The sequence below is a fragment of the Taudactylus pleione genome, unplaced genomic scaffold (genome assembly GCF_031769625.1).
Source record: "Taudactylus pleione unplaced genomic scaffold, aTauple2 ptg000317l, whole genome shotgun sequence".
NCBI classification, from domain to species: domain Eukaryota; kingdom Metazoa; phylum Chordata; class Amphibia; order Anura; family Myobatrachidae; genus Taudactylus; species Taudactylus pleione.
In genome coordinates this window covers 3,592,472-3,604,862 of record NW_028284718.1, presented here as the reverse complement: position 1 = coordinate 3,604,862, position 12,391 = coordinate 3,592,472, and the positions used below count along the sequence as shown (strand labels likewise).

General features: G+C 32.3%; 4 non-coding genes across 4 annotated transcripts; all 4 read right to left on the bottom strand.

Moving 5' to 3' along the window:
• Positions 1-3,815: 3,815 nt before the first annotated feature.
• TRNAP-UGG (transfer RNA proline (anticodon UGG)) lies at positions 3,816-3,887 on the bottom strand. Its single transcript has one exon. It is a non-coding gene; the product is annotated as a tRNA-Pro (tRNA).
• A 2,161-nt stretch (positions 3,888-6,048) lies between these two features.
• TRNAP-UGG (transfer RNA proline (anticodon UGG)) lies at positions 6,049-6,120 on the bottom strand. Its single transcript has one exon. It is a non-coding gene; the product is annotated as a tRNA-Pro (tRNA).
• A 1,698-nt stretch (positions 6,121-7,818) lies between these two features.
• Positions 7,819-7,890, bottom strand: TRNAP-UGG (transfer RNA proline (anticodon UGG)). Its single transcript has one exon. It is a non-coding gene; the product is annotated as a tRNA-Pro (tRNA).
• A 2,540-nt stretch (positions 7,891-10,430) lies between these two features.
• TRNAP-UGG (transfer RNA proline (anticodon UGG)) lies at positions 10,431-10,502 on the bottom strand. The gene has a single exon. It is a non-coding gene; the product is annotated as a tRNA-Pro (tRNA).
• Between the last annotated feature and the right edge of the window lie 1,889 nt (positions 10,503-12,391).

The window sequence follows — 12,391 nt, the reverse complement described above, 5'->3', positions numbered from 1 at the left end:
AGACCAACAAGCCACCTACCTGAACTTTTTTCTATTGATTTTTCAATTGATTTAAAGAAAATAGCTTTTTGTTTTTAAAAACACCATATACATTTATGTAAAAATGAATTTGTAGAATAAATAAAATATTTCCTTATGGTCCAGTAGATAGTTTTCTAAGTATGCATATAGGAAAAGTGCAGGGACAAGATTTGTGAGTGCCTACAGAGTTTGGACTTCTCTCATGGACGAAGCTAAAGACTTGTCATATGCAATGTACAAATCATGCTTCCAGACACAGAAGAAAGGCAAAAGAAAACCTTGCACTTTCATTTTTGAACTTTTTGTGTTTCAAAATGAGACTATTCTTTTAAAACATTCAAAGCTATCTAGACAGTAGGGAACCTGCAGTTTTCCTAATATACCACAATACAGTTGAAATCTGAAAAAGTATGCTCTTATTTTTAGAACAACTAAAATGTTTCCGTAAGATTCTATTGATAGTTTTCTTTGTGTGCTTATTTGGAAAGTGCAGTGACAAGATTTAAAAATGGCTACAGAGTTTGGACTTGTCTGATCGATAAAACCCAAGACTTGTCAAAAGCTATGTGTAAATCATGCATAAATAGAAGAAAGGCAATTGAAAAATGATGAAGGCAAGATTCATAAGTATGTTCAAATTCTATTGGGAGTATGGCAAAAACAAAACTCAGTTGATGCTATTGACTTTGCCAATTGAGAAAATCATATATATATAAACCATGAGATGCACTGTAAAAAAGAAATAGAGGGCTCGTCCAGGATTTGAAACCGGGACCTCTCACACCCAAAACAAGAATCATACCCCTAGACCAACGAGCCAAATGAAATAAGTGTGGTTTATTTGATTTCTTAACTGTTTTTATGTAAAAATTGTATTATTTTAAAGCAGTCACTAATGTATACAAGGTGGAAATATTAGACTAAATAAAATATTTCCTAATAGTCAATATTTTTCTAAGTATACTTGCTTGGAAATTGCTGTGCAAAGTTTTATGATGCCCAGCAGAGTTTTTCTGATGGATAAAACCCAAGACATGTCACATGCTATGTGATTATAAGTACTTACAAATAATTTTAGCAGTTTGACAAAAAACAAATTTCAATTCTGCAAATAAGTAAATCCAATCTATTTTGAGAGTTTTGAAAAACCAACATTCAGTTGAAATTCACTCAGGAAATTGACTTCAATAAGATAATGGAACCATGTCAAAGAATCTGAAAATTTGGACTCGTCCACGATTTGAAACTGGGACCTCTCACACCCTAAGCGAGAATCATAACCCTAGACCATCAAGCCACCTACCTGAACATTTTTCTATTGATGTTTCAATTGATTTAAAGAAAATAGCTTTTTGTTTTTAAAAACACCATATACATTTATGTAAAAATGAATTTGTAGAATAAATAAAATATTTCTTTATGGTCCAGTAGATAGTTTTCTAAGTATGCATATAGGAAAAGTGCAGGGACAAGATTTGTGAGTGCCTACAGAGTTTGGACTTCTCTCATGGACAAAGCTAAAGACTTGTCATATGCAATGTACAAATCATGCTTCCAGACACAGAAGAAAGGCAAAAGAAAACCTTGCAATTTCATTTTTGAACTTCTTGTGTTTCAAAATGAGACTATTCTTTTAAAACATTCAAAGCTATCTAGACAGTAGGAAACCTGCAGTTTTCCTAATATACCACAATACAGTTGAAATTTGAATAAGTATGCTCTTATTTTTAGAACAACTAAAATGTTTCCGTAAGATTCTATTGATAGTTTTCTTTGTGTGCTTATTTGGAAAGTGCAGTGACAAGATTTAAAAATGGCTACAGAGTTTGGACTTGTCTGATCGATAAAACCCAAGACTTGTCAAAAGCTATGTGTAAATCATGCATAAATAGAAGAAAGGCAATTGAAAATGATGAAGGCAAGATTCATAAGTATGTACAAATTCTATTGGGAGTATGGCAAAAACAAAACTCAATTGATGCTATTGACTTAGCCAATTGAGAAAATCAGATATATATAAACCATGAGATGTACCATACAAAAGAACCCGGGACCTCTCGCAACCAAAGCGAGAATCATACCCCTAGACCAACGAACCAACTGAAATAAGCCTGTTTTATTTGATTTCTTAACTATTTTATGTGAAAATGGTATTCTTTTAAAGCAGTCACTAATGTATACAAGGAGGAAATATTAGCATAAATAAAATATTTCCTAATAGTCAATATTTTTCTAAGTATACTTGCTTGGAAATTGCTGTACAAAGTTTTATGATGCCCAGCAGAGTTTTTCTGATGGATAAAACCCAAGACATGTCACATGCTATGTGCAGATAAGTACTTACAAATAATTTTAGCAGTTTGACAAAAAACAAAATTCAATTCTGCAAATAAGTAAATCCAATCTATTTTGAGAGTTTTAAAAAAACAACATTCAGTTGAAATTCACTCAGGAAATTGACTTCAATAAGATAATGGAACCATGTCAAAAAATCTGAAAAGTTGGGCTCGTCGAGGATTTGAACCCGTGACCTCTCGCACCCAAAGTGAGAGTCATAGAATCATCAAGTAAACACATTTTGTTTGATTTCTTAACTGTTTATATGTGAAAATTGTATTATTTTAAAGCAGTCACTAATGTATAAAAGGAGGAAATATTATCATAAATAAAATATTTCCTAATAGTCAATATTTTTCTAAGTATACCTGCTTGGAAATTGCTGTGCAAAGTTTTATGATGCCCAGCAGAGTTTTTCTGATGGATAAAACCCAAGACATGTCACATGCTATGTGCAGATAAGTACTTACAAATAATATTAGCAGTTTGACATAAAACAAAATTCTATTCTGCAAATAAGTAAATCCAATCTATTTTGAGAGTTTTGAAAAAACAAAATTCAGTTGAAATTCACTCAGGAAATTGACTTCAATAAGATAATGGAACCATGTCAAAGAATCTGAAAATTTGGGCTCGTCCACGATTTGAACCTGGGACCTCTCGCAACCCTAAGCGAGAATCATAACCCTAGACCAACAAGCCACCTACCTGACCATTTTTCTATTGATTTTTCAATTGATTTAAAGAAAATAGCTTTTTGTTTTTAAAAACACCATATACATTTATGTAAAAATGAATATGTAGAATAAATAAATTATTTCCTTATGGTCCAGTAGATAGTTTTCTAAGTATGCATATAGGAAAAGTGCAGGGACAAGATTTGTGAGTGCCTACAGAGTTTGGACTTCTCTCATGGACGAAGCTAAAGACTTGTCATATGCAATGTACAAATCATGCTTCCAGACACAGAAGAAAGGCAAAAGAAAACCTTGCACTTTCATTTTTGAACTTTTTGTGTTTCAAAATGAGACTATTCTTTTAAAACATTCAAAGCTATCTAGACAGTAGGGAACCTGCAGTTTTCTTAATATACCACAATACAGTTGAAATTTGAATAAGTATGCTCTTATTTTTAGAACAACTAAAATGTTTCCGTAAGATTCTATTGATAGTTTTCTTTGTGTGCTTATTTGGAAAGTGCAGTGACAAGATTTAAAAATGGCTACACAGTTTGGACTTGTCTGATCGATAAAACCCAAGACTTGTCAAAAGCTATGTGTAAATCATGCATAAATAGAAGAAAGGCAATTGAAAAATGATGAAGGCAAGATTCATAAGTATGTACAAATTCTATTGGGAGTATGGCAAAAACAAAACTCAGTTGATGCTATTGACTTAGCCAATTGAGAAAATCAGATATATATAAACCATGAGATGTACTGTACAAAAGAAATAGAGGGCTCGTCCGGGATTTGAACCCGGGACCTCTCGCACCCAAAGCGAGAATCATACCCCTAGACCAACGAGCCAACTGAAATAAGTGTGGTTTATTTGATTTCTTAACTGTTTTTATGTGAAAATGGTATTCTTTTAAAGCAGTCACTAATGTATACAAGGAGGAAATATTAGCATAAATAAAATGTTTCCTAATTGTCAATATTTTTCTAAGTATACTTGCTTGGAAATTGCTGTGCAAAGTTTTATAATGACCAGCAGAGTTTTTCTGATGGATAAAACCCAAGACATGTCACATGCTATGTGCAGATAAGTACTTACAAATAATTTTAGCAGTTTGACAAAAAACAAAATTCAATTCTGCAAATAAGTAAATCCAATCTATTTTAAGAGTTTTGAAAAAACAACATTCAGTTGAAATTCACTCAGGAAATTGACTTCAATAAGATAATGGAACCATGTCAAAGAATCTGAAAAGTTGGGCTCGTCCAGGATTTGAACCCGGGACCTCTCGCAACCAAAGTGAGAGTCATAGAATCATCAAGTAAGCACATTTTATTTGATTTCTTAACTGTTTTTATGTGAAAATTGTATTATTTTAAAGCAGTCACTAATGTATAAAAGGAGGAAATATTATCATAAATAAAATATTTCCTAATAGTCAATATTTTTCTAAGTATACCTGCTTGGAAATTGCTGTGCAAAGTTTTATGATGCCCAGCAGAGTTTTTCTGATGGATAAAACCCAAGACATGTCACATGCTATGTGCAGATAAGTACTTACAAATAATTTTAGCAGTTTGACAAAAAACAAAATTCAATTGTTCAAATAAGTAAATCCAATCTATTTTGAGAGTTTTGAAAAAACAACATTCAGTTGAAATTCACTCAGGAAATTGACTTCAATAAGATAATGAAACCATGTCAAAAAATCTGAAAAGTTGGGCTCGTCGAGGATTTGAACCCGGGACCTCTCGCACCCAATGTGAGAGTCATAGAATCATCAAGTAAGCATGTTTTATTTGATTTCTTAACTGTTTTTATGTGAAAATGGTATTCTTTTAAAGCAGTCACTAATGTATACAAGGAGGAAATATTATCATAAATTAAATATTTCCTAATAGTCAATATTTTTCTAAGTATACTTGCTTGGAAATTGCTGTGCAAAGTTTTATGATGCCCAGCAGAGTTTTTCTGATGGATAAAACCCAAGACATGTCACATGCTATGTGCAGGTAAGTAATTACAAATAATTTTAGCAGTTTGACAAAAAACAAAATTCTATTGTGCAAATAAGTAAATCCAATCTATTTTGTGAGTTTTTAAAAAATAATATTCAGTTGAAGATTTTACTCAGGAAATTGACTTCAATAAGATAATGGAACTATGTCAAAGAATCTGAAAATTTGGCCTCGTCCATGATTTGAACCCGGGACCTCTCACACCCTAAGCAAGAATCATAACCCTAGACCAACAAGCCACCTACCTGAACATTTTTCTATTGATTTTTCAATTGATTTAAAGAAAATAGCTTTTTGTTTTTAAAAACACCATATACATTTATGTAAAAATGAATTTGTAGAATAAATAAAATATTTCCTTATGGTCCAGTAGATAGTTTTCTAAGTATGCATATAGGAAAAGTGCAGGGACAAGATTTGTGAGTGCCTACAGAGTTTGGACTTCTCTCATGGACGAAGCTAAAGACTTGTCATATGCAATGTACAAATCATGCTTCCAGACACAGAAGAAAGGCAAAAGAAAACCTTGCACTTTCATTTTTGAACTTTTTGTGTTTCAAAATGAGACTATTCTTTTAAAACATTCAAAGCTATCTAGACAGTAGGGAACCTGCAGTTTTCCTAATATACCACAATACAGTTGAAATTTGAATAAGTATGCTCTTATTTTTAGAACAACTAAAATGTTTCCGTAAGATTCTATTGATAGTTTTCTTTGTGTGCTTATTTGGAAAGTGCAGTGACAAGATTTAAAAATGGCTACAGAGTTTGGACTTGTCTGATCGACAAAACCCAAGACTTGTCAAAAGCTATGTGTAAATCATGCATAAATAGAAGAAAGGCAATTGAAAAATGATGAAGGCAAGATTCATAAGTATGTACAAATTCTATTGGGAGTATGGCAAAAACAAAACTCAGTTGATGCTATTGACTTAGCCAGTTGAGAAAATCAGATATATATAAACCATGAGATGTACTGTACAAAAGAAATAGAGGGCTCGTCCGGGATTTGAACCCGGGACCTCTCGCACCCAAAGCGAGAATCATACCCCTAGACCAACGAGACAACTGAAATAAGTGTGGTTTATTTGATTTCTTAACTGTTTTTATGTGAAAATGGTATTCTTTTAAAGCAGTCACTAATGTATACAAGGAGGAAATATTAGCATAAATAAAATGTTTCCTAATTGTCAATATTTTTCTAAGTATACTTGCTTGGAAATTGCTGTGCAAAGTTTTATAATGACCAGCAGAGTTTTTCTGATGGATAAAACCCAAGACATGTCACATGCTATGTGCAGATAAGTACTTACAAATAATTTTAGCAGTTTGACAAAAAACAAAATTCAATTGTTCAAATAAGTAAATCCAATCTATTTTGAGAGTTTTGAAAAAACAACATTCAGTTGAAATTCACTCAGGAAATTGACTTCAATAAGATAATGAAACCATGTCAAAAAATCTGAAAAGTTGGGCTCGTCGAGGATTTGAACCCGGGACCTCTCGCACCCAATGTGAGAGTCATAGAATCATCAAGTAAGCATGTTTTATTTGATTTCTTAACTGTTTTTATGTGAAAATGGTATTCTTTTAAAGCAGTCACTAATGTATACAAGGAGGAAATATTATCATAAATTAAATATTTCCTAATAGTCAATATTTTTCTAAGTATACTTGCTTGGAAATTGCTGTGCAAAGTTTTATGATGCCCAGCAGAGTTTTTCTGATGGATAAAACCCAAGACATGTCACATGCTATGTGCAGGTAAGTAATTACAAATAATTTTAGCAGTTTGACAAAAAACAAAATTCTATTGTGCAAATAAGTAAATCCAATCTATTTTGTGAGTTTTTAAAAAATAATATTCAGTTGAAGATTTTACTCAGGAAATTGACTTCAATAAGATAATGGAACTATGTCAAAGAATCTGAAAATTTGGCCTCGTCCATGCTTTGAACCCGGGACCTCTCACACCCTAAGCAAGAATCATAACCCTAGACCAACAAGCCACCTACCTGAACATTTTTCTATTGATTTTTCAATTGATTTAAAGAAAATAGCTTTTTGTTTTTAAAAACACCATATACATTTATGTAAAAATGAATTTGTAGAATAAATAAAATATTTCCTTATGGTCCAGTAGATAGTTTTCTAAGTATGCATATAGGAAAAGTGCAGGGACAAGATTTGTGAGTGCCTACAGAGTTTGGACTTCTCTCATGGACGAAGCTAAAGACTTGTCATATGCAATGTACAAATCATGCTTCCAGACACAGAAGAAAGGCAAAAGAAAACCTTGCACTTTCATTTTTGAACTTTTTGTGTTTCAAAATGAGACTATTCTTTTAAAACATTCAAAGCTATCTAGACAGTAGGGAACCTGCAGTTTTCCTAATATACCACAATACAGTTGAAATTTGAATAAGTATGCTCTTATTTTTAGAACAACTAAAATGTTTCCGTAAGATTCTATTGATAGTTTTCTTTGTGTGCTTATTTGGAAAGTGCAGTGACAAGATTTAAAAATGGCTACAGAGTTTGGACTTGTCTGATCGACAAAACCCAAGACTTGTCAAAAGCTATGTGTAAATCATGCATAAATAGAAGAAAGGCAATTGAAAAATGATGAAGGCAAGATTCATAAGTATGTACAAATTCTATTGGGAGTATGGCAAAAACAAAACTCAGTTGATGCTATTGACTTAGCCAGTTGAGAAAATCAGATATATATAAACCATGAGATGTACTGTACAAAAGAAATAGAGGGCTCGTCCGGGATTTGAACCCGGGACCTCTCGCACCCAAAGCGAGAATCATACCCCTAGACCAACGAGCCAACTGAAATAAGTGTGGTTTATTTGATTTCTTAACTGTTTTTATGTGAAAATGGTATTCTTTTAAAGCAGTCACTAATGTATACAAGGAGGAAATATTAGCATAAATAAAATGTTTCCTAATTGTCAATATTTTTCTAAGTATACTTGCTTGGAAATTGCTGTGCAAAGTTTTATAATGACCAGCAGAGTTTTTCTGATGGATAAAACCCAAGACATGTCACATGCTATGTGCAGATAAGTACTTACAAATAATTTTAGCAGTTTGACAAAAAACAAAATTCAATTGTGCAAATAAGTAAATCCAATCTATTTTGTGAGTTTTTAAAAAAAAATATTCAGTTGAAGATTTTACTCAGGAAATTGATTTCAATAAGATAATGGAACTATGTCAAAGAATCTGAAAATTTGGCCTCGTCCTTGATTTGAACCCGGGACCTCTCACACCCTAAGCGAGAATCATAACCCTAGACCAACAAGCCACCTACCTGAACTTTTTTCTATTGATTTTTCAATTGATTTAAAGAAAATAGCTTTTTGTTTTTAAAAACACCATATACATTTATGTAAAAATGAATTTGTAGAATAAATAAAATATTTCCTTATGGTCCAGTAGATAGTTTTCTAAGTATGCATATAGGAAAAGTGCAGGGACAAGATTTGTGAGTGCCTACAGAGTTTGGACTTCTCTCATGGACGAAGCTAAAGACTTGTCATATGCAATGTACAAATCATGCTTCCAGACACAGAAGAAAGGCAAAAGAAAACCTTGCACTTTCATTTTTGAACTTTTTGTGTTTCAAAATGAGACTATTCTTTTAAAACATTCAAAGCTATCTAGACAGTAGGGAACCTGCAGTTTTCCTAATATACCACAATACAGTTGAAATCTGAATAAGTATGCTCTTATTTTTAGAACAACTAAAATGTTTCCGTAAGATTCTATTGATAGTTTTCTTTGTGTGCTTATTTGGAAAGTGCAGTGACAAGATTTAAAAATGGCTACAGAGTTTGGACTTGTCTGATCGATAAAACCCAAGACTTGTCAAAAGCTATGTGTAAATCATGCATAAATAGAAGAAAGGCAATTGAAAAATGATGAAGGCAAGATTCATAAGTATGTTCAAATTCTATTGGGAGTATGGCAAAAACAAAACTCAGTTGATGCTATTGACTTTGCCAATTGAGAAAATCATATATATATAAACCATGAGATGCACTGTAAAAAAGAAATAGAGGGCTCGTCCAGGATTTGAAACCGGGACCTCTCACACCCAAAACAAGAATCATACCCCTAGACCAACGAGCCAAATGAAATAAGTGTGGTTTATTTGATTTCTTAACTGTTTTTATGTAAAAATTGTATTATTTTAAAGCAGTCACTAATGTATACAAGGTGGAAATATTAGACTAAATAAAATATTTCCTAATAGTCAATATTTTTCTAAGTATACTTGCTTGGAAATTGCTGTGCAAAGTTTTATGATGCCCAGCAGAGTTTTTCTGATGGATAAAACCCAAGACATGTCACATGCTATGTGATTATAAGTACTTACAAATAATTTTAGCAGTTTGACAAAAAACAAATTTCAATTCTGCAAATAAGTAAATCCAATCTATTTTGAGAGTTTTGAAAAACCAACATTCAGTTGAAATTCACTCAGGAAATTGACTTCAATAAGATAATGGAACCATGTCAAAGAATCTGAAAATTTGGACTCGTCCACGATTTGAAACTGGGACCTCTCACACCCTAAGCGAGAATCATAACCCTAGACCAACAAGCCACCTACCTGAACATTTTTCTATTGATGTTTCAATTGATTTAAAGAAAATAGCTTTTTGTTTTTAAAAACACCATATACATTTATGTAAAAATGAATTTGTAGAATAAATAAAATATTTCTTTATGGTCCAGTAGATAGTTTTCTAAGTATGCATATAGGAAAAGTGCAGGGACAAGATTTGTGAGTGCCTACAGAGTTTGGACTTCTCTCATGGACAAAGCTAAAGACTTGTCATATGCAATGTACAAATCATGCTTCCAGACACAGAAGAAAGGCAAAAGAAAACCTTGCAATTTCATTTTTGAACTTCTTGTGTTTCAAAATGAGACTATTCTTTTAAAACATTCAAAGCTATCTAGACAGTAGGAAACCTGCAGTTTTCCTAATATACCACAATACAGTTGAAATTTGAATAAGTATGCTCTTATTTTTAGAACAACTAAAATGTTTCCGTAAGATTCTATTGATAGTTTTCTTTGTGTGCTTATTTGGAAAGTGCAGTGACAAGATTTAAAAATGGCTACAGAGTTTGGACTTGTCTGATCGACAAAACCCAAGACTTGTCAAAAGCTATGTGTAAATCATGCATAAATAGAAGAAAGGCAATTGAAAAATGATGAAGGCAAGATTCATAAGTATGTACAAATTCTATTGGGAGTATGGCAAAAACAAAACTCAGTTGATGCTATTGACTTAGCCAGTTGAGAAAATCAGATATATATAAACCATGAGATGTACTGTACAAAAGAAATAGAGGGCTCGTCCGGGATTTGAACCCGGGACCTCTCGCACCCAAAGCGAGAATCATACCCCTAGACCAACGAGCCAACTGAAATAAGTGTGGTTTATTTGATTTCTTAACTGTTTTTATGTGAAAATGGTATTCTTTTAAAGCAGTCACTAATGTATACAAGGAGGAAATATTAGCATAAATAAAATGTTTCCTAATTGTCAATATTTTTCTAAGTATACTTGCTTGGAAATTGCTGTGCAAAGTTTTATAATGACCAGCAGAGTTTTTCTGATGGATAAAACCCAAGACATGTCACATGCTATGTGCAGATAAGTACTTACAAATAATTTTAGCAGTTTGACAAAAAACAAAATTCAATTGTGCAAATAAGTAAATCCAATCTATTTTGTGAGTTTTTAAAAAATTATATTCAGTTGAAGATTTTACTCAGGAAATTGATTTCAATAAGATAATGGAACTATGTCAAAGAATCTGAAAATTTGGCCTCGTCCTTGATTTGAACCCGGGACCTCTCACACCCTAAGCGAGAATCATAACCCTAGACCAACAAGCCACCTACCTGAACTTTTTTCTATTGATTTTTCAATTGATTTAAAGAAAATAGCTTTTTGTTTTTAAAAACACCATATACATTTATGTAAAAATGAATTTGTAGAATAAATAAAATATTTCCTTATGGTCCAGTAGATAGTTTTCTAAGTATGCATATAGGAAAAGTGCAGGGACAAGATTTGTGAGTGCCTACAGAGTTTGGACTTCTCTCATGGACGAAGCTAAAGACTTGTCATATGCAATGTACAAATCATGCTTCCAGACACAGAAGAAAGGCAAAAGAAAACCTTGCACTTTCATTTTTGAACTTTTTGTGTTTCAAAATGAGACTATTCTTTTAAAACATTCAAAGCTATCTAGACAGTAGGGAACCTGCAGTTTTCCTAATATACCACAATACAGTTGAAATCTGAATAAGTATGCTCTTATTTTTAGAACAACTAAAATGTTTCCGTAAGATTCTATTGATAGTTTTCTTTGTGTGCTTATTTGGAAAGTGCAGTGACAAGATTTAAAAATGGCTACAGAGTTTGGACTTGTCTGATCGATAAAACCCAAGACTTGTCAAAAGCTATGTGTAAATCATGCATAAATAGAAGAAAGGCAATTGAAAAATGATGAAGGCAAGATTCATAAGTATGTTCAAATTCTATTGGGAGTATGGCAAAAACAAAACTCAGTTGATGCTATTGACTTTGCCAATTGAGAAAATCATATATATATAAACCATGAGATGCACTGTAAAAAAGAAATAGAGGGCTCGTCCAGGATTTGAAACCGGGACCTCTCACACCCAAAACAAGAATCATACCCCTAGACCAACGAGCCAAATGAAATAAGTGTGGTTTATTTGATTTCTTAACTGTTTTTATGTAAAAATTGTATTATTTTAAAGCAGTCACTAATGTATACAAGGTGGAAATATTAGACTAAATAAAATATTTCCTAATAGTCAATATTTTTCTAAGTATACTTGCTTGGAAATTGCTGTGCAAAGTTTTATGATGCCCAGCAGAGTTTTTCTGATGGATAAAACCCAAGACATGTCACATGCTATGTGATTATAAGTACTTACAAATAATTTTAGCAGTTTGACAAAAAACAAATTTCAATTCTGCAAATAAGTAAATCCAATCTATTTTGAGAGTTTTGAAAAACCAACATTCAGTTGAAATTCACTCAGGAAATTGACTTCAATAAGATAATGGAACCATGTCAAAGAATCTGAAAATTTGGACTCGTCCACGATTTGAAACTGGGACCTCTCACACCCTAAGCGAGAATCATAACCCTAGACCAACAAGCCACCTACCTGAACATTTTTCTATTGATGTTTCAATTGATTTAAAGAAAATAGCTTTTTGTTTTTAAAAACACCATATACATTTATGTAAAAATGAATTTGTAGAA